The sequence below is a fragment of the Acomys minous genome (assembly GCF_964271855.1).
Source record: "Acomys minous genome assembly, chromosome: 11".
Lineage (NCBI taxonomy): Eukaryota > Metazoa > Chordata > Mammalia > Rodentia > Muridae > Acomys > Acomys minous.
Window position 1 is genome coordinate 72,027,383 of NC_140492.1, and position 21,514 is coordinate 72,048,896.

The window sequence follows — 21,514 nt, forward strand, 5'->3', positions numbered from 1 at the left end:
GTATGGGGACATTGGTTATCTTTTTTTCTGATAGCTTTTTAAAAATTAATTTATTCAAATTACATTTCAATTGTTATCCCATCCCTTCTATTCACCTGTTCTTCCCTTCCTCCCACTTTCACCCTATTCCCCTTCCCTAGGTCTAAGACCAAGGGGAACCTCCTCCTCCACTATATATGATCATAGGCTATCAAGTCTCATCTTGGTAGCCTGTCTATCTTTTCTCTAAATGCCACCAGGCCTCCCCACCAAGGGGAAGTGGTCAAATATGGGACACCAGAGTTGTGTCAGTCAGTTTCTGCTCTCCACTCAAGTGTAGAGAATATGTTCTCCAGAGGCTAGATCTGAGTAGGCATTCACTGGTTACTATATGTATTGTCCATATTTGGTGCAATAGTTTGAGCAGAACCCCTGGGCCGAGTTCCACCTGACTGAATGTTCTTCGTGTAGGTTTCTAAGACCCTCTGGATCCTTCCATTCCTCATTCTCCTAGAGTCTCAGTAGTATGTCCTCACATCTATGCCAATCTCCTGGTAAGTGAAGACTTTCATGGGACATCCCTTTTGGGCTAGTGTCCAATTATAAGTCAGTATATACCATATGAGTCTTTCTGCTTCTGGGTTAAATCACTCAGTATGACCATTTCTAGTTCCATCCATTTGTCCACAAATTTCTAGATTGCCTTGTTTTTAATAGCTGAGTAGTATTCCATGGTATAAACGCACCACAGTTTCTTTATCCATTCTTCAAGAACACACTATTTTCATGGATCAGGGAAATTATCATAAATCTTCATTCTTTATTTTGAACTAGACTCTTAATATTGTTCTTGTATTTCAACTGTTCTTGAGTTCTCCAGGTTGATTTCTTTGGGATATCTGAGATCTAGAGATGCCATATTGTTTTGGGTTTTTTTGTTCATGTTTCAATGCTGGCCTATAGTCATCTTGCTGTGTCTGATCTTGGGAGATATCTTCTGGATTCCTTCACTGGTTGTTGAGAGTAGTTTGTGGGTAAGAAACTGTAGGTTGAGGTCTTTTGCCTGTGGTGGTCAGAGAATTCTTCCCTGGGACAGGCAGGCACTGTGGTTTTGGCTTCTGAAGACTTTGATCTACATTCTGGGCTCCCTACTGGGTCAGCCAAAGTAGGTGCTGGTGCTCTGCATCTCCAGTATCAATTTGAGGCAGTGTATGTGGAGCAGGTTTTCCTACCTTTGGCTGGGCTTTGAATACCATGCCTTTGGGCCCTGGGGCTTTTGATCCAAGGCTCAGATCACCCTAAAATGCCTGAACCCCTGTTGGATTCTAGAATTTTTTTCATTTCTGCCTGCTCCAACTATGTAGTAGGACCCAGGTTCTGCTTGCCAAGGAGAGAGCAACTACTGCCTTTTAATTGCTGTTGGTTGGCTAGATTTTTGCTCTATATCCTCTGACCTACTCAGCCACTCCCAAGAGCATGAGAATCCCAGATAGGCTATGGAGGCTGGCTAGGCTGGGTCCATTATGACCAGTGTTGCTGGGTAGTCCTCTGGCCTAGCCATTTGGTTTCTTCCCAGCCCTGCTCAGAGGGCATCTGTGGACCTTGACTCCTGACAGCATCTCTGGTCTCAGATTAAGACACTGTGACTGTATATCCATGACTTAAGCAGCTCATAGCTGACCAGGGACTAAAGACTGGATTGCCATCTGTAGAGTCTCCTTCTCAGAGTGTGCAGCAGCTGGGGAATGTACTCACAGCCGACTGAGTGCCCATAAGTCACCTGAGCTTTCTGTGGACTTGCATGGGGTGAGTAGGAGGCCTGAGCCTCCAATCCACCTATTTCCCATAGATTTACATAGTCCAGGAGATTTGGAACACCCTTGCCACACTTTCAGTCCCAAATCCTGAGTTCTCCCTCCAAGCAAGGCTGCTATGTTTCCTTCTTAGGACACACAGCAGCTGAGGATTGTACCCACAGCTGATTTGGTGCCCATGTGGCTTTCTGTGGAATTATGTGGGGTGAGTGGGATGGTCTGAGGCCTTAATGTACCCATTTCCCTGGGTTTTCCCTAGACCAGGAGGTTTGAAGCACCCATATTGCAATTTCAGTCCCAAGTACTGAGTTCACAACACTAGGCAAGGCTACCACTCACAGCTCCTCACTTACAGTCTGGGTCCTGTCCAGGTGCTGGGGTCAACTCTGTTGTCCTTCCTGGGGTGATGGATGACCAGAGGTCTGACTCACCTGTGGTCCATAATGTGTGGATCTCTCTCAACCAGTTATTCCCAGTTCCTGCAGTTCATGGGTCCAGTTAGCATCTGTGATCTATTCCCTGCAGATCAGGCAGCATGCATCTTTGTCGCCACCAGCTTGGCCCCCCACACTATAGAATCTTAAAATACATATGGAGAACAGTAATTTTAGTTAAAAGTTAATTTGAAAATGAAGAAAAAACTCTAAATGAATCAAATACCTAAATGTGAAATTTTAAACTGCTAGAGAAAAACTTGGGCAATACCTTACATGATACAGGTTTAAGAAAGGATTTCCTGAATAAGATTGTGTTTGCACAAGAATTGAAGCCAACAATTGACTTGTGAAACCTCACCAAACTGAAATGATTCAGCACAAGCAAAGAAAAAAGCAACTAGATGAAGAGGAAGTCCACAGAAGGGGAGTGAATCTTTGCCAGATACATATTTCACCAAGAATTAATACACAGAATGCATGAAGAATTAAACAAAACTGTCAGAAAACAAAAGACTTTTTTGAAAATGGGTAAGAAATATCTCAAGAAAATTATTTCCTTACCTTAGGAATTAGAAAACAGCAACTCAAAATAAAATTTCATCTTACCCCAGACAGTGGAAACAAGATCAGTAAATCAACTAACAACAATGCTGTAGGACTGCGGGGAAAAGGGAATTCTCATTTACTGTTGGTAGGATTGCACACTGGTATATCCACTATGGAAATCAGCATGGAGGATTGTCAAAAAGCTAAAAATAAATCAACCATATGACTCAGCTATACTGTTCTTTGGGTTAAGCCCAAAGAACTGGACATCCTACTCCACAGATTCTTGCTCAGTCAAGTTCATTGCTTATGTAGTGGTGTTTCTGAGGAGAGCTGGACAAAATAAGTAGATATAGCTATGGTCAAGATACAATGTATATATGTCTGAATTTTTCAAAAACCCCAGCACTGTTGGTTCTGGTGCCACATTGCTACTATCAGTTGACTGGTACTGCACTCCACACTGCACCAGCTTTTGTAGCTAGATAAAATGTTTGAAATTAAAAAAACAAATATTGCTCTACATCTCACTGCCCACTGGAAGGATGTCCCTACCCCAGACCCCAAAGAGCTGCTAAACAATTCTTTAATTGTAAACATACTTAGAAAGCAATTTGAAAACATGATCAGTAAGCAAATAAAATGACAACAGTAGGTTCCCCCTAAGGCCTATGCCATATCTATAGAATTTATGTTCATAATACCAGCCATTAATTCCCTAAAGGTAAGCATCAGTCAAATTCAATCAAAAGAGTTAGCAGTAGTGTGAAATTGGTACCCAGTGAGTGTGTGCTGAGGGGGCATATTTCCAGTAGACTCAAATGTCAGTGAACCATGAGAAGATTCTGAATGAATACAAATGCAGATGAGAGAGTATTGGTTGGAACACCATGGCTAGAAAGCCAGGAGTGCCTAAGGTGTGCCATGGACCAGCTCAATTGGGGATAGGTCCTTGGGAATGGGAGTTCTTGGAGCATCAATGTACACAAGACAAGGCATTGACAAACAGGCGACTCAAGTTTGAGTTTCCATCTGAGTGTATTTTTCAAGCAAGCAGTCTAGGATTTTATACATTCATTTCCAAAGCAGGATGGCTGTGTTGTGGTTATAGTTTCCATGGAGTAGGTTCAAGGGGATCAGTGAACAATCAAGCATACATGGCACAGGTACAGATAGTTTTGTCATAATTTGAATTATAACTTCAGATGCACAGTAAAAAATGTCATCATTATTAAGTAATTGGCTTGGTATCAGTACAAACGCATTCCTCATCAGCGTTTCCTCACTAATTATTTTGTCCAGCACCTCATGCTGAGGTTATAGGAATCAAGATAGTTTTTTTATGTTTTTTGGTAAATGTCACAAGATAGTACCAAATGGCTAATTCTTGGTTTTGTTTCTTTGATAAGTGAAGAAGACCAACGGATCTTGATGATGAACTTTAAGCTCGAATGGTCCCTAGCTGCAGTCCCATGTTAACAATGTCTCATAGCAATGTGAATACCTGAAAAAGGTCCAGAACTAGGAGTGAACTTTTAAGAAATGAAGTTTTAAGAAATAGAATAGAGAATAAGAAATCGCTCCCAGCAATGAGAGTTTTGAAACTGCAGTTTTTCTGCTGGCAGGAATGTTGACCCCAGTACTGGAGACTCTCCCCTTTTGGGAGGTCTTGGCCTCAGGCCTGTGTAGTATTTGTCACACAGACTTCACTGCAGAGTGGTGACATAGGTGGAAGCTGTTTCTTGTAGAGAAGAATGAAGACAGAGGTTGCTAGTGATCACACTACCTACAAAAACTGTGCTGCCAAAGAAGTAAAAGAAGCATCTGGTCTGGAGGCCAGCCTCTGACCAATTTTGATCAATTATCAGGTCAGCCTTTATACACAGTTGACATATATTGAGCCTGAAAACTTTGCTTCATTTCTTCATTAAATCCTCAGCAGGAGCAAGGTCTCCCTAATATTGGGAAGTTTGTGAGATCTAAGATGGGAACAGGAATTCTTATCTATTTCTTGGGTAAGAGATGAGTGAATGATGCCCCCACCATTGGTCACCTGAGAACCTGGCTTTTTGATGCTCTTGAGGAGCAGTCAGAGTAATCTTGGGGCATTTATTAGGCAATGTTCTCTAAAGAAACAGATGCAGCCTCTATAACCCAATAATGGGTGTCTCACACCAAGAAGGTCAAGAAACTCATAGTTGTTCAGTCTGTGAGTTTGTGTGTCTCAGCCCACAATCTAGCACTGGAGAACCAGATGTTTTCTGATGAGCTGCTGAAATTCATTCCACATTGGAATCTTAATATCATGAAAATATCTCTTGCCTTTGAAGAGACTGAACTTTCACTAAACCTTGCAGTCAAATTAATATTACGCCTTGATATTATTTAAGCTTTGTACTTAACCTGCTGTCCTAATGTGTACTCAGTCTGTTGAAGTTTAACCTACCTTTAAGGGAAAAAAATGGAACCAACTTTACAATGCCTTGGCTTTCTCATGCAGCCTTCTTTTACAACCTAAAATAAATCTTAAACTATGTACACTCACATGCCTTTGAAGCAGCATGATGCATGAATGTATGAAAGGATCAGAATTGGCACAAGACACCCAAAGATCAAGTTCTCAGGACAGATATTTATTTGCCCCAGAGGGGGGGAAAAGGAAGGAATTAAGAAACAAAGACAGGAGATAGAGGATGAGGTAGAAGGAAAAAGGAATAAGGCAGATGTGGAAGGAATATTAGCCCCAGATGGACGAAATATTGCTTTTGGATACAAAGGAGACAGAAATAACCTATAGGAAAGTGGTAGTTTTAAAGGGGGAAAGAGAAACCCTATGTTAGAATAAGTTGAATTGTTTTTATTGAGCATATTAATTAGGGAAGTCAAAAGAAAGCCTTTGATTGCTGGACTTTAATACTTTGGAAGCTGGACTTTGGTGGTCCATCATAGGGGGATAAAGTGGACAAATAAAGGAATAGATCTTGGTATCGTACTTTCAGAATGGAATCTTACAGTTTATCAAGGACAGAAATGGGGGAAGAGCAAGCCTACCAGAGCCATGTTTGCCATGACCTCCTAGAGCCCTTAAATTTATGTTATAATTATTTTCTGAAAACAGCTAACATATTGAAGATGAATAAATAAAATGAATATCTCATGCATGTTGGAAGCAATGTGGATTCAGAATGGTAATATCAGATTGTGGGTTGAGTTGCTATTTTGAGTTAGTTAGGAGTGAGTAAAGTAAATTTTTCAACTGTGGAATTCTGTTAAACTCTATTTAATCTCCATATGTGCTTGCTTTGGCAGCACATATATTAAAATTGGAATGATACAGAGAATAATTAGCAAGGCCCCTGCACATAAGGATGACACAAAAATTCATGAAGCATTCCATATTTTTAATATATGAAAATCCATAAATATAATTCATCATATAAACAAACTGAAAGAAAAAAACACATGATCATCTCCTTAGATGTTGCAAAAGCATTTGACAAAAAAAACCAATACCCATTCATGTTAAAAGTCCTGGAGAGAGCAAGAATATAAGGTATATACCTAAACATAATAAAGGCAATATACAGCAAACCTATAGCCAACATCAAACTAAATGGAAAGAAACTTAAATCAATTCCACTGAAATCAGGGACAACACAAAGCTGCCCACTCTCTCAATATCTCTTCAATATAGTACTTGAAGTCCTACCTAAAACAATAAGACAACTAAAGAAGATCTAGGGGATACAAATCAGAAGTCAAACTATCACTAGTCACAGATGATATAACAGTATATATAAGTGACCACAAAAACTCTATGAAGGAACTCCAATAGCTGATAAACACCTTCAGCAAAGTGGTTGGATACAAAATCAACTCAAAAAAATCAGTAGCCCTCCTATATATCAGTGGCAAACAGGTTGAGAAAGAAGTTAGGGAAACAATAGCCACAAATAATATAAAGCATCTTAGTGGAACTCAACCATGAAAGTGAAAGATCTGTATGAAAAAAAAAACTTCAAATCTCTGAAGAAAGAATTTTTTAAAAAGTTCAGAAGATAGAAAGGTATCCCATGCTCATGAATCAGGAGAATCAATAAGTAAAATTGGCCATCTTACCAAAAGCAATCTACAGATTCAATACAATTCCCATCAAAACACCCACACAATACTTTACTGACCTTGAAATATTGATTCTCAACTTCAGATGGAAAAAACAAGAATAGCTTAAATGATCCTGTACAATAAAAGATCTTCTGGAGGAATCTCCATCCCAGATCTCAAACTATACTACAGGGCAACAGTAATTTTAAAAAGCATGGTACTAGCATAGAAATAGGCTGGTTGATCAATGGAATCAAATCGAAGACTCAAAAATAAACCACATACATATGGGCACTTGATTTTTGACAAAGAAGCCAAATCCATACAATGGAAAACAGATAGCATCTTCAACAAATGGTGATAGTCTAACTGGATAGTTACATGTAGAAAAATGAATATAGATCCATATCTATCACCCTGCACAAAAATGAAGTCCAAATGTATTAAAGACCTCAACAAAAAAACAGACACACTAAATCTGTTAGAAGAAAAAGTGAGAAAGAGCCTTGAGCTCATTGGCACAGGAGACAACTTCCTGAACAGAACACCAACATCTCAGGACCTAAGATCAAGCATTAATAAATGGGACCTTATGAAACTAAAAAGCTTCTATAAGGTGAAAGACACTGTCAGCAGAACAAAACAACAGCCTACAAACTGGGAAAAGATCTTCACCAACCTTACATCTGACAAATAGCTAATATCTAAAATATATAAAGAGCTCAAGAAATTAAACACCACCAAACTAAATAATCCATTTAAAAATTGGGGTACAGAACTAAACAGAGAATTCTCGACAGAGGAATATAGAATGACTGAGAAACACGTAAATAAATGCTCAACATCCATAGTACTCAAGGAAATGCAACTCAAAACCACTCTGAGATTCCATTTTACACCTATCAGAATGGCTAAGGTCAAAAACTCAGATGACAGCACATGCTGGCAAGTATATGGGAAAAGAGAAAGACTCCTCCATTGCTGGTGGGAGTGAAAACTTGTACAACCACTTTGGAAATTAATCTTGTGCTTTCTGAGGCAATTGGGAATAATTGCACCTCAGGACTCAGCCATACCAGTCCTGTGAATATACCTGAAAGATGCTCAACATACAACAGGGACGTTTGCTCAACTATGTTCATAGCAGCTTTATCTATAATAGCCAGAATCTAGAAACAACCTAGATGTCTCTCAACTGAATAATAGATAAGGAAACTGTGGTACATTTACACACTGGAGTGCTATTCAGCTATTAAAAACAAGAAAATCTTGAATTTTCCAGGCAAATGGTTGTTGGAACTAAAAAAGATCATCCTGAGTGAGGTAACCCACACCCAGAAAGACATGCACAGTACATACTCACTCATAAGTGGATATTAGCCACAAAATACAGGATAATTACTCTACAATACAGAGACTAATACATCAACCAAGGACCATGTATGATGTGGACATAGACCCTCTGCCCAGATGTAGTAACAGTCTCCTTGTGGGTCCCACAATGTGGAGAGTAGGGACTACTTCAAACATGCACTCTGGCCACCAAACTTCAATCACTGACTCCTGGCATTTTGGCCTTGCCAGGCTACAGAGGAAGAGGGTACAGGTAGTACAGATGAAAGTTGATATGCTGAGGTCAGATGTTAGGGGAGAAGGGCTCTCCTTTCTGAGGATTAGAGAATGGAGGGAGGGGAAAAGAAGGAAGGAAGAGAGATAGGGAAGGGATGAGGGAGGGGATAAAAGTGAAATGTAAAGAATTTAAACTGCAGAATGAGCATGTGACTTTTTTATTAATTTATTCATATTACACCTCAATGGTTATCCCCTCCCTTCTATCCTCCCATTCCTCCTTTCCTCCAATTTTCCCCTTACTTCCCTCCCCAAAGACTGTGACTGAGGGGAACCTCCTCCCCCTTTATATGCTCATAGGGTATCAAGTCTCTTCTTGGTAGCCTGCTATCTTTCCTCTCAGTGCCACCAGGTCTCCCCCTCCAGGGGACATGGTCAAATATGAGGCACCAGAGTTCGTGTGAAAGTCATACCCCACTCTCCACTCAACTGTGGAGAATGTCCTGTCCATTGGCTAGATCTGGGTAGGGGTTTGAAGTTTACAGCCTGTATTGTCCTTGGCTGGTGCCTTAGTTTGAGCAGGACCCCTGGGCCCAAATCTGCCTATCATAATGTTCTTGTAGGTTTCTAGGACTCTCTGGCTCCTTCAACTTTGCCATTCTCCCATGCTTCTCTCATCTAGAGTCCCAATAGAATGTCCTCCCCTCTGTCCCAGTTTCCTGGTAAGTGAAGACTTTCGTGGGACATGCCCCTTGGGCTAGTGTCCAGGTATAAGTGAATATATACCATGTAACTCTTTCTGGTTCTGGGTTAACTCACTCATTATGATCATTTATAGTTCAATCCATTTGTCCACAAATTTTGGGAATTCCTTGTTTGTAATAGCTGAGTAGTATTCCATAGTGTAAATGTACCACAGTTTCTTTATCCATTCTTCTACTGAGGGACACTTAGGCTGTTTCCATGTTCTGGCTATTATGAATAAGGCTGCTATGAACATGGTTGAGCAAATTTTCTTGTTGTGTGCTGGAGCATCTTCTGGGTATATTCCAAGGAGTGGGATAGCTGGGTCTTATGAAAGCCCTATTCCAATTTTTCTGAGATAGCACCAGATAGATTTCCAAAGTGGCTGTACTAGTTTGCATTCCCACCAGCAATGAAGGAGTGTTCCTCTCTCTCCACATCCTCGCCAGCATGTGGTGTCGCTTGAATTTTTTATCTTAGCCATTCTGATGTGTGTGTAAGATAGAATCTCAGAGTTGAGCATGTAACTTATATTGCTAATCCTATATGGGAAAAGCTCTGCCTGGCTGAGATGTGGATGTCTAGGCATAGACAATGCTTCTTATTGACTTCAGAATCCCTATGAATTATAATTAGATGCCACTCTTCATATGGCATGAATGAAGATTTACAGATATCTTTTTTCTCCTCAAAGAGCAAAAATATGCCTTATACACTTAAAATTTAGGACTGTATAATGCTTGTGAGAAATTATATGTTTTTGGAACAAAGAACCAGACACTGATGCTAGATCAGACCTGACAGGATTCATTCCTCTCAGCATACTGGACACTGACATCCTGCATCCTTCATTTTCCAGCACAAAGTGCTTCAGTTGCTGTTTCTCATCAGCACAAGACAACTCCTAGGACACCATTAAAGAAAATTTCCAATCCCAATTGGTCCAACATTTCAGATTGTTCCACACAGGACTCTAATTAAGCCCAAAATTTCTTCACATTTAGAAACTGGACCACAAATGCTTTTCCTAGCTTGTTTAACCATTTCACCAATTCTATTTGGGCCCCTACAAAGGCATTATTCATCCAAAATCAGCCCGAAGAAACTTGAAGAGAATGAGGTCTCATTTCTTTCAAGGGAGTCAAATGGTTTTTGGTTGCTTTCTTTGGCTATTAAGGGATATTTTCAATGGGTGTTGGTTATAAGTTATTATTGGTCTAATTTAAAAAGAAATCAAGTTTGCACTCAGGGGTGTCTCTCTTTTCCTTTATCTTCCATTCTTAGGTTTTGGAGATAGGGGTTGAAAAGAAAGAAGTGGAATACAGAAATATATAGGGAAGATAGAACAAAAAGTACATTAGTGAATCTACTCAACTTAATGCCTTAATTGTCACTCACAGAATTATTTTTAATTCACTTGTATAGAAATTTGTATATATATGCAAAATAAGTTTAATGGTAGATACAGTGGTATAGAATTCAGATGTAAATTATTCTTCACACACATTAGATATAGATCTACTCTAATATGAAGTATTGTACCTATATAACACAATTATTATACAAGGTTTATTTCCAATACTTTGAAGATGCTAGTGCAGGCTGTTTAGAAAAATTCAATTTTTAGTTGACCAAATCATGGTCATATCAATTACTAGTCTATTTTTATCACAAGATTACCCATGTTAGTTGCAACTGATAGATATAATTCTATAGAAAGTTAAGGTACAACAGTTAGATAAGGTCTTCAAAATCCTCAGAGACATGCAGGAATATGGCATTTTAAATCTTTTTATTATTTTAAAGATTCACTGACAATAAGACAAGTTAAATTCTGGTAACACCCACCCTACCTCAAAGAGAATGATGAGCATCTAAGAATCTTTTTATGGAGATGGCTTTAAATGTGGCAAACAAGCCACTGGGCAAAATTTACTCATGTCTAACATAAATAGAATTCTATCTAAAAAAGAGCAAGCTTGGATGCAGGCAGAGTGGATGGCCAAATTCTGCCAAAATGGCATAAGCAAGTCCTCATTAGTTCCTGCCTCACAAATATGTCTGATAGATATATTGGGCCACAAGGCCAAAGATGATGCTCCAACATGATAGAGAGTTTTTGGTGACTGCTCAGGTAGCAAACTGTCTCTGTCATCTTCTCATTTTAAAAGCTGCTAACCTGCTCTCACGGTATACTCAGGTAATCAAGTTTATTTCTTCTCAAGTCCTTGATGGGGTTGAAGACCAGAGAGTTTGATTTTACAATTAAGCTTAGTTGTTTAGGGGTTAAGATATTTTTAGGTCTAGGTAGATGTTTTAAGTTGATAACAACAAGATATAATAGATGTTCATTTACATTCAGAATCTTAGATGCACCAAGATAGGAAAGATGTTTTCTTTGAGGCTGCCAAACAGAAAGAGCCAAAACACTATGAATGTAACATTAATATAATTCCTGACTATTTTGTGGTTCTTCTCGCTTTATGTAGCTTGTTTTATATCTCAAAAACTGGGAATTAGCTTCCTCAAGAGCCAGCTATTCCACTCCTTGGAATATATCCAGAAGATGCTCCAGCACACAACAAGAAAATTTGCTCAACCATGTTCATAGCAGCCTTATTCATAATAGCCAGAACATGGAAACAGCCTAAGTGTCCCTCAGTAGGAGAATGGATAAAGAAACTGTGGTACATTTACACTATGGAATACTACTCAGCTATTAAAAACAAGGAATTCCTGAAATTTGTGGACAAATGGATTGCACTAGAAATGATCATAATTAATGTTAACCCAGAACCAGAAAGAGTCAAATGTTATATACTCACTTATAACTGGACACTAGCCCAAGGGGCATGTCCCATGAAAGTCTTCACTTACCAGGAAAGTGGGTCAGAGGGGAAGACTTCCTATTGGGACTCTAGGTAAGAGAAGCAAGGGAGAATGGGGAAATAGAAGGACCCAGGGGGTCCTAGAAACCTACAAGAAAAATATTATGATGTGAGGACCTGGGCCTAGGGGTCCTGCTCAAACTATGTCAACAGCCAAGGACAATACATGCAGTAAACTTCAAAACCCTATCCAGATCTAGCCAATGGACAGGACATTCTCCACAGTTGTGTGGAGAGTGGGGACTGACTTTCACACGAACTCTGATGCCTCATATTTTACCACGTCCCCTGGATTGGGAGGCCTAGTGGCACTCAGAGGAAGGATAGCAGGCTACCAAGAAGACTTAATAACCTATGAGCATATACAGGGGGAAGAGGTCCCCCTCAGTCACTGTCAGTGGGGAGGCGAGTAGGGATAAAGTGGGAGGGAGGGAGGAATGGAAGGATACAAGGGATGGGATAAATATTAAGATGTAATATGAATGAATTAATTTAAAAAAGAAAAAACCAATAATGACACAGACAATACCCAGTGAAGATAAACATCCATAGCCTAAAACCTTACCCAACCCCCAATTAAAGGAAAAGAGACAGCATTCTCTTTTTAAGGCTTCTTCAGGCTGATTTGGGATGAATAATACCTATACAGTGGCCGAAATAAAACTAGGAAAATGGTGCAACACACTAGAGATAGCATTTGTGGTCCAGTCTCTAAATGTTGAGAAATTTAAGCTTAATAAAAATCCTGTGTAGGACAGTCTGAAATGCGGGACCAATTGGAATCAGGAGCTCTCTTCAAAGCTGTCATGGGAGATGTTCTGTTCTGATGATGAACAGCAAGTGAAGCACTTATGGATGAAACACAAACAATGCAGAATGCCAGCATCTCAACATGATGGAGGATGAATCCTGTCAGGTCTAATCCAGCATGAGTGTCTAATAATTTGCTCTGAAATTACATAATTTTTCACAAGCATTATACAGTTCTAAAACTATAAATATGTGAGGTGTGCAGGATGTACAGAACAATCAAGACTAGTTTTGTAGTTTGAATTCATATACATATAGACTGACTTAAGTTAGCAGTCTCCCTTTCATCCAGGTCTGTTTCATTTTTACCTCAATCAAAGAGGAAGTATAATATTGCCATTACCAAAGAACATACAATCATTATTTAATTGAAACCAAAACAAGATTATATAGTTCTAAATGTCCTTCTCTAGGCTCTATGGCATTGAACCTTAAATAAACTTATGTATAGACATCTTGTACCTGGGTTTTCACACTTACATAAACTCTCATTTCAGAGTTTATGCATAACCTAGGCATCTTGTTCCTGACTTTTCACACTTACTTAAACTCCCTTTTTAGAGTTTATGCATAACCTAGGAATCTTATACGTGGGTTTTTACATTTGTTGAAGGTGTTTTTGTCTCACTCCTTCTCTCCATAGGGAATGGGCACTTCCACCTTTTAAACTAAATGTTCTTCTCTAGGCTCTATGGCACCTGATGAATGGGCTAGGCCGCTACCTGTCTCCCATAAAAAATGTATCCTGTTTTAGAGACAAGCCAGTTGCCCTGAGCAAAAGAAAAGGCATTAAGTTTTCCCTTTTAAGAATATGAATTTTAGCTTTTCAGTTTTGGGGATCTAACTAGGCTGATGTGTACTTTGTCACCTGTAAGTCCTCGGTGTCTTTTTGTACCTGGTGTGACCGCCACATGTCCCCCATGAAAGTAGCTCATATTTAGAGTGATAAGCTGGCTGCCAGAACAGTGACACTTTAACTCAGCAAAAGAAGGCTTTACGAAGTGGGAGGCATGCATCTTGCATGTCTGTTCAGGAAACAATAGTCAGTTTAAATCCTAGGCAATCAAATCAATTCAATGGGAAAAAGGTAGCATCTTCAACAAATGGTACTGATCCAACTGGAAGTCTACATGTAGAAAAATGCAATTAGACACATATTTGTCAGCATGCACAAACCTCAAGTCCAAGTGGATCAAAGACCTCAACAAAAACCAGAGACACTAAATTGGTTAGAAGAAAAAGTGGGGAAGAGGCCAGAACACATTGGCACAGGAGACAACTTCCTGAACAGAACACTAACATCCCAGGCCTTAAAGTCAACAAATAATAAATTTGACCTCATGAGGCTGAGAAGCTTCTATAAGTCAGAAGACGCTGTCAACAGAACAAAGTGACCACCTACAGACTGGGAAAAGATCTTCACCAACCCTACATATGACAAATGTCTAATATCCAAAATATATGAAGAACTCAAGAAATTAAACACCACCAAACCAAACAACCAAATTGAGAAATGGGACTCAGAATTAAACACAGAGTTCACAACAGAGGAATATCAAACGGCTGAGATACACTTAAAGAAATGCTCAACGTCTTTAGTCATCAGAGAAATGCAAATCAAAATGACTCTGAGATTCCATCTTACACCCATCAGAATGGCTAAGATCAAAAATTCAGGTGACACACATGCTGGTGAGGATGTGGAGAAAGAAGAACATTCCTTCATTGCTGCTGGGAAAGCAAACTTGTACAACCACTTTGGAAATCTATCTGATGCTTTCTCAGAAAACTGGGAATAGGGCTTCCTCAAGACCTAGTTATTCCACTCCTTGGAATATACCCAGAAGATGCTCTAGCACACAACAAGGACATAAGCTCAACTATGTTCATAGCAGCTTTATTCATAATAGCCAGAACCTGGAAACAGTCTAAATGTCCCTCAGTTGAAGAATGGATAAAGAAACTGTGGTACATTTACACTATGTAATACTATGCAGCTAATAAAAAACAAGAAAATCCTAAAATTTGTGGACAAGTGGATAGAACTAGAAATGATCATACTGAGTGAGTTAAGACAGAAGCAGAAAGACTCACATAGTATAGTGACTTATAATTGGGCACTAGCCCAAAAGACATGTCCCACAAAAGTCTTCACTTACCAGGATATTGGCATAGATGTGAGGACATTCTACTGGGACTCTAGGTAAGACAAATATAGGAGATGGGGAAATAGAAGGACCCAGAGTGCCCTAGAAGAACGTCGTGATGAGTAGATCAAGGCCCAAGGGTGTCTGTCCAAACTATTGCACTAACCAAGGACAATACAAGTAGTAAACATTGAACCACTACTCTGATATAGCCAATGGACAGGACATTCTCTACAGTTACGTGGAGAGCAAGGACTCACTCTTCCATGAACTCTAGTGCCCCATATTTGACCAACTCCTCTGGGTAAGGAGTCCTGGTGACACTCAAATAAAGAATAAGCAGGCTACCAAGATGAGACTTGATAGCCTATGATGATATGGTGAGGGAGGCCTTAGACCTAGGGGAGGGGAAAAGGGTGAAAGTGGGAGGGAGGGAGGAACAGGAGGATACAAGTGATGGGATAACAATTGAATTGTAATCTGAATAAATTAAATAAATAAATAAATAAATAAATAAATAAAAATAAATCCTAGGCTGTTTTTGCAAGTAACTGATCAGCAGAGGGGTCACACCCTATGGAGACCAGGCTGGTCCAGAACTCATAGAGATCCACTTGTCTTTTTCTCCATTGTGTTAAGATTAAGGGTGTGTGCCACCACCACCCTGCACTAATATTTCATCACAATTCCAGTCAAAATCTATAAAAATGTCAAGTAATATTTAAGAGTTAAACAAAAATTTCTAGGTATTGGGTCAGTTTGCCAATTTAGGCTTCACTGAGTAAAGCCATGTCCACCATTCTTTTGAATTAGTTATTGCTAATTCACATAGGTGGACCCTTTCCAGAGAAAGCTGACAAACACCTTACAGCTAATAAGTTCTCAATTTCAGCTGCTATCAACTCTATGGAAAAGAGTTTGTTACCTTCTTCCCTTCACATCGTTGGTAACTTAGCCTGACATCTCTCAGCTTTCAGCATTTCTCCCTGAACAACAAAAGCCAAAAAAGGCCAAAAAGGATCCAGGAGCCTTCTGCCATAAAGACTTAGCTCTCGTGGGACATGCCTCTTGGGCTAATATGCAGATATAAGTGAGTATATACCATTTGAGCCTTTCTGCTTCTGGGTTAATTCACTCATTATGATCATTTCTAGCTCAATCCATTTATCCACAAATTTTGGGAATTCCTTGTTTTTAATAGCTGAATAGTATTCCATAGTGTATATATACCACAGTTTCTTTATCCATTCTTCTCCCACGAAAGCCTTCACTTACCAGGAAACTGAGACAGAGGGGAGGACATTCTATTGGGACTCTAGATGAGAGAAGCATGGGAGAATGGCAAGGTAGAAGGATCCAGAGGGTCCTAGAAACCTACAAGTAGAACATTATGATAGACAGATTTGGGCTCAGGGGTCCTGCTCAAACTAAGGCACCAGCCAAGGACAATACAGGCAGTAAACCTTAAACCCCTACCCAGATCTAGACAATGGGCAGAACACTCTCCACAGTAGAGTGGAAAGTGGGATATTACTCTCTCACATACTCTGGTGCCTCACCTTTGACCATGTCCCCTGGAGGGGGAGACCTGGTGGCACTCAGAGGAAGGACAGCAGGTTACCAAGAAGAGACTTGATACCCTATGAGCATATACAGGGGGAGGTAATCCCCCTCAGGAACAGTCATAGGGGAGGGGAATAAGGGGAAAATGGGAGGGAGGGAAGAATGGGAGGATACAAGGGATGGGATAACCATTGAGATGTAACAAGAATAAATTAATAAAGGAGAAAAAAAAGAAAAACTAAAGATGTATGATTACCAAGAGAAAATGAAATAGATGAAGAGAAATAAAGGAAATTACATAATGCAAAAAAAAACTGTAAACCTCTCTTCTTTCCCAACTGCCTATCCTCACTCTCCCCTCTCCAGGAAGCCCCGCCTTCCACTTCCTCTCCTTCTGCCTAGCTTATTGGCTAAACAGCACTTTATTTACAGTAGTTACTTCCATTCAAGACATTCCTCCACAGAATTGGAAATTTGCGGTTGGGTCAGTTCCAATATAAGTGCTAAAATGCCCACAAGAAATTTTTTAACAATTAAAGTACAGGTGCCCCATATTTGACCATGTCTCCTTGATGAGGAGACCTGGTGACACTCAGAGGAAGGATAGCAGGCTACCAAGAAGAGACTTGATACCCTATGAGCATATACAGGGGGAGGAGGTCTCCCTCAGTCACAGTCAGAGGGGAGGGGAGTAGGGTGAAAGCAGGAGGGAGAGAGGAATGAGAGAATACAAGGGATGGGATAACTGTTGGGATGTAATATGAATGAATTAATAAAAAATAAATTTAATTTAATTTTTAAAAGAATTAAAGTACAAATGCCTGAGTTTAGAAAAGCTTTGGTATGAGTTCCTAAAGATAAACCCTTTGTTTTCTGTAGAGGGACTCTGATGTTTAGCTGTATCAGAGAGTTTTAAATAATTCATGGAGATAGGAAGTTAGGACTGGATGTTCCTTGTGTTAGTCTTTCTATCCTGTTATTATGGCTATAATCTATTGTCTATCAGGTTAGAGGAAAATAGTTAAAGCACCCACTGCATGCATTTCTAGTGGCAGATGGAGATCAAGACAATGAAAAGGAACTGAGATAAAATGGCACTGATATAAATTTTTGTAGTACCACAAAAGAGAGCCTGTCCATCAAGAAGAGGAATTTACAGTAAGGGACAGGAAGTGTTGCTGGTGACAACCCTTAGTGCCATCTTCTTTATACCTGTATTTGAATGCAATAGTTGAATACTGAAGCTTAGAAAGAATCTCATCTTCCACCATATTTAGGTCCTTTTATCATGACTTTCTTCGAATCATGATGATTACTGGCCAAATGAACAACCCAAAACTTCTGATTTTCCACTGAGAATAAACCGTACCCCTCAGAGACCTTTAATACAGTAACCACATGTCCTTAGAACTATCTAGCAGTTGCAGATTGCTTGTTGAAATGACAGATGGCAGTCTCTGCATGTAATGCAATAATTAGAATCCAAAGGAATGGATTTAAACATGCTGGAGGATTATAAGCAAGTGCCCCAAGCATGTACAGACATATGGGAATGTTTTATTTTGAAGGTACATTATTGTGATCAATGTGAACTTCGGGCTGAAAGAAATCAAAATGCAAGCATACTATTGAATGTGGCTGTTACAAGAGCATTCTCACTGCAAGATCAAGAGGCTCCCAGATACTATAAATAGTTTGACCAAATTTGTCTGGGTGCCCTAAGATCTTTGAAGGCTGTGCCCTCTAGAGAGTTTTAAAGACTTAAGACAGGGACCTATTGAACCTTTTACTAAAATTCTGGTTGAGTACAAAGATTTATAGATTAGAAAGTGTAGCATGCTAAGGCAGCTGGAATACTAGTGCTCGAGCTTGCTTATGATGGAGCCACAGCAGAGATGCAGAGGGTGTAGTCTGATAATTAATTCACCTCTGGATGGTTCGATCCTTGCATGTCAAGAAATAGGGACTCAGACATACACCACCAACGTTGTTAACAAAGCTCTTGCAGCAGTTCTAAAGTCTAATGAACTTTGTTGTTTGTGTCATCAAATAGGGAATTTTAAAAAAGACTGCCTTATGCAGAAAAAGGAAGCATCCAAAGAGACATCTACTAAGTATACAACATGTCATAATGGCATGCATTGGGAAAAAGGTTATAAATTTAAATATGATGCAGATGATTGTCCCCTGGTTCCTCTAAATTCTCCCAGGGACAGCCCTCAGCTCCTCCTATAAGAGGGTCTTTCCCCAAAGTATCCATCTCAAGTTTGACAGATATGAATAGGTCATAACCTAAAGTTACTAGATTGAACCAATTGAGTCAGTAAAGTCCTGAATGGTTAGATATCAGGAAGGAAGAATGTTTAATAGAATTATGAATAGAGGGGCAGATATTTCCATTATTAAGGGAGAAAAAAATATCCCCTGAGTGGAGGGTGTTGCTATTCCAGTCTGCTCTAAAATAACCTTGAACTTTATTACGTGGAAGAACTCTGATGGACACACCAGAAAAGCTAAGCCCTTGATTTATGAAGGCTTATCTAATAATCTCTAGGAAATAGATACATTATAAATGACTGGAGCCATTCTTATTAGTGATAATAAAGCCTTTTCTGATGGCCTAGACATCATGAGAGGGGAACTCCATCTTCACCCTCATACTAGGAGCCGTTGTTTCACTTCTAAGCCCATAAAAATTCAGTGAAGAATACATGAAACTGTATAGGTGGAGCAATTGCCTTTAAGTAAAAAGAAACTACAACATGCTTAGAAATTAGTTGAATAAAACTGGAACATGTTGAACCAACCATTGCTATATTTGTCATTCAGAAGAAAAGCTAAAGGAAAATGAAAAATATTATATGACTTAAGAGATATTATTTCACAGATGAATAAAATTAATTTACAGCCATTCTTCTCCAAAGCACTATAATTCCTATTGATAAATGCATTGTACTTTTGGACATAAAAGGCTATTATGCAGATATAAGTGAGTATATACCATTTGAGTCTTTCTGCTTCTGGGTTAACTCACTCATTATGATCATTTCTAGCTCAATCCATTTGTCCACAAATTTTGGGAATTCCTTGTTTGTAATAGCTGAGTAGTATTCCATAGTGTATATGTACCACAGTTTCTTTATCCATTCTTCTACTGAGGGACACTTAGGCTGTTTCCATGTTCTGGCTATTATGAATAAGGCTGCTATGAACATGGTTAAGCAAATTTTCTTGTCCTATGAAAGCCTTCATTTACCAGGAAACTGGGACAGAGAGGAGGACATCCTATTGGGACTCTAGATGAGAGAAGCATGGGAGAATAGCAAAGTTGAAGGAGCCAGAGGGTCCTAGAAACCTACAAGTAGAACATTATAATAGGCAGATTTGGGCCCAGGGATCCCACTCAAACTAAGGCACCAGCCAAGGACAATACAGGCTGTAAACTTTAAACCCCTACCCAGATCTAGCCAATGGACAGAACATTCTCCTCAGCTGAGTGGAGAGTGGGGTATGACTTTCACACGAACTCTGGTGCCTCATATTTGATCATGTCCCCTGGATGAGGAGACTTGGTGGCACTCAGAGGAAGGATAGCAGGTTACCAAGAAGAAACTTGATACCCTGTGAGCATACAGAGGGAGAGGAAATCCCCCTCAGGAACAGTTATAGGGGAAGGGAATAAGGGGAATATGGGAGGAAGGGAAGAATGGGAGGATACAAGGGATGGGATAACCATTGAGATGTAACAAGAATAAATTAATAATAAAAAAGTCTATTATTACTCTCTCCCACTACATCAAGCAGATAGAGAATGAACTGTCTCTGACCAGCTTAAACAATATAACACTCAGAGTTAACCCTGGGAAAATACAGCAAATCATAACTTTTCATTTTCTGGAATCTCTTAGAATCCCAAAGGTCAAACTGTAGTAGAGTGTGCACAAACAACCCAAAGAACAAACTTATAAGTACAGATGGGGGATTATGGGTATGACTAAGACTCACCCTCAACATATTATTAATTTACTTTAAATCTTTTGAAAACAAATGACAATGGACACTGTTGTCAGGGCCTATAATGTTATCTCTGGTGACCTGGAAAGATGTAATAACAGGTAAATTGCAATCACTAGTCCCATTACTTAATACTGGAAAAAGGTTCCACTTCTGTCTTTCCAGAAAGTGGACAGAAGATTATCTTGATCCTGGCTTGGCTCATCAGGCCCTGAACATCTGATACCAAGAATGAAACAGATGAAATTGAGCAGCTGCAAAAGATGCTTATGTGTTTGCTTACTGCATTGACACGAAATAATGTCAGTGATGAAAATTAACAGGCATTTGTACCTAAACCTCTCTTGCTATCAGGGAGAGATGTCAGAGAATCTTGGCCTCAACTATTTACAAAACCCCCTACTATTTTCTGATATTGATCCTGCAAGAGAAAATTCTAAAATTTGGAGTGACACCATTCCAATGACTAAATACCCTCTTTCCTTTCATAACCCTTATAATTTATTTACTTATGCTATTATCTCTTTAGCCATTATGTATTTGTTGGGATATTCCACTCCTTGATCAGGAGGCTTTGCTCTCAGGAAAGCAAAATGACATAGAGAAGAGAACTTTAAGGGAAAATATTTCAGGCATTATCTGGCAGCTAGCCTACCTGGCACACTGTGCTTTTAAATAAGTATCATGGCACACCATGCTTATGAGTATTCTCAGAAGTCAGAATACTGAATTCTGAGGTAGTACAAGTAGCCAGTAGCTGACGGGCTGACGTGTCTGCACTTTCCATGTCTCCTTTTATGTGCTTTTTCCTCCTAGAAGTACTAGAGGTACAAGTGCTCAGTATCCAAACTCAAGAAATGTGCTAACCAATCACAGTTGATAGGCTTCCTATATATAAA

At 39.4% G+C, this 21,514-nt stretch overlaps 1 gene segment (V, D, J or C); it reads left to right on the plus strand.

Annotated features, from left to right (window-relative positions):
- Positions 1–21,514, plus strand: part of LOC311609387 (immunoglobulin lambda constant 6-like) — a 463,931-nt gene that overhangs the window by 426,712 nt on the left and 15,705 nt on the right.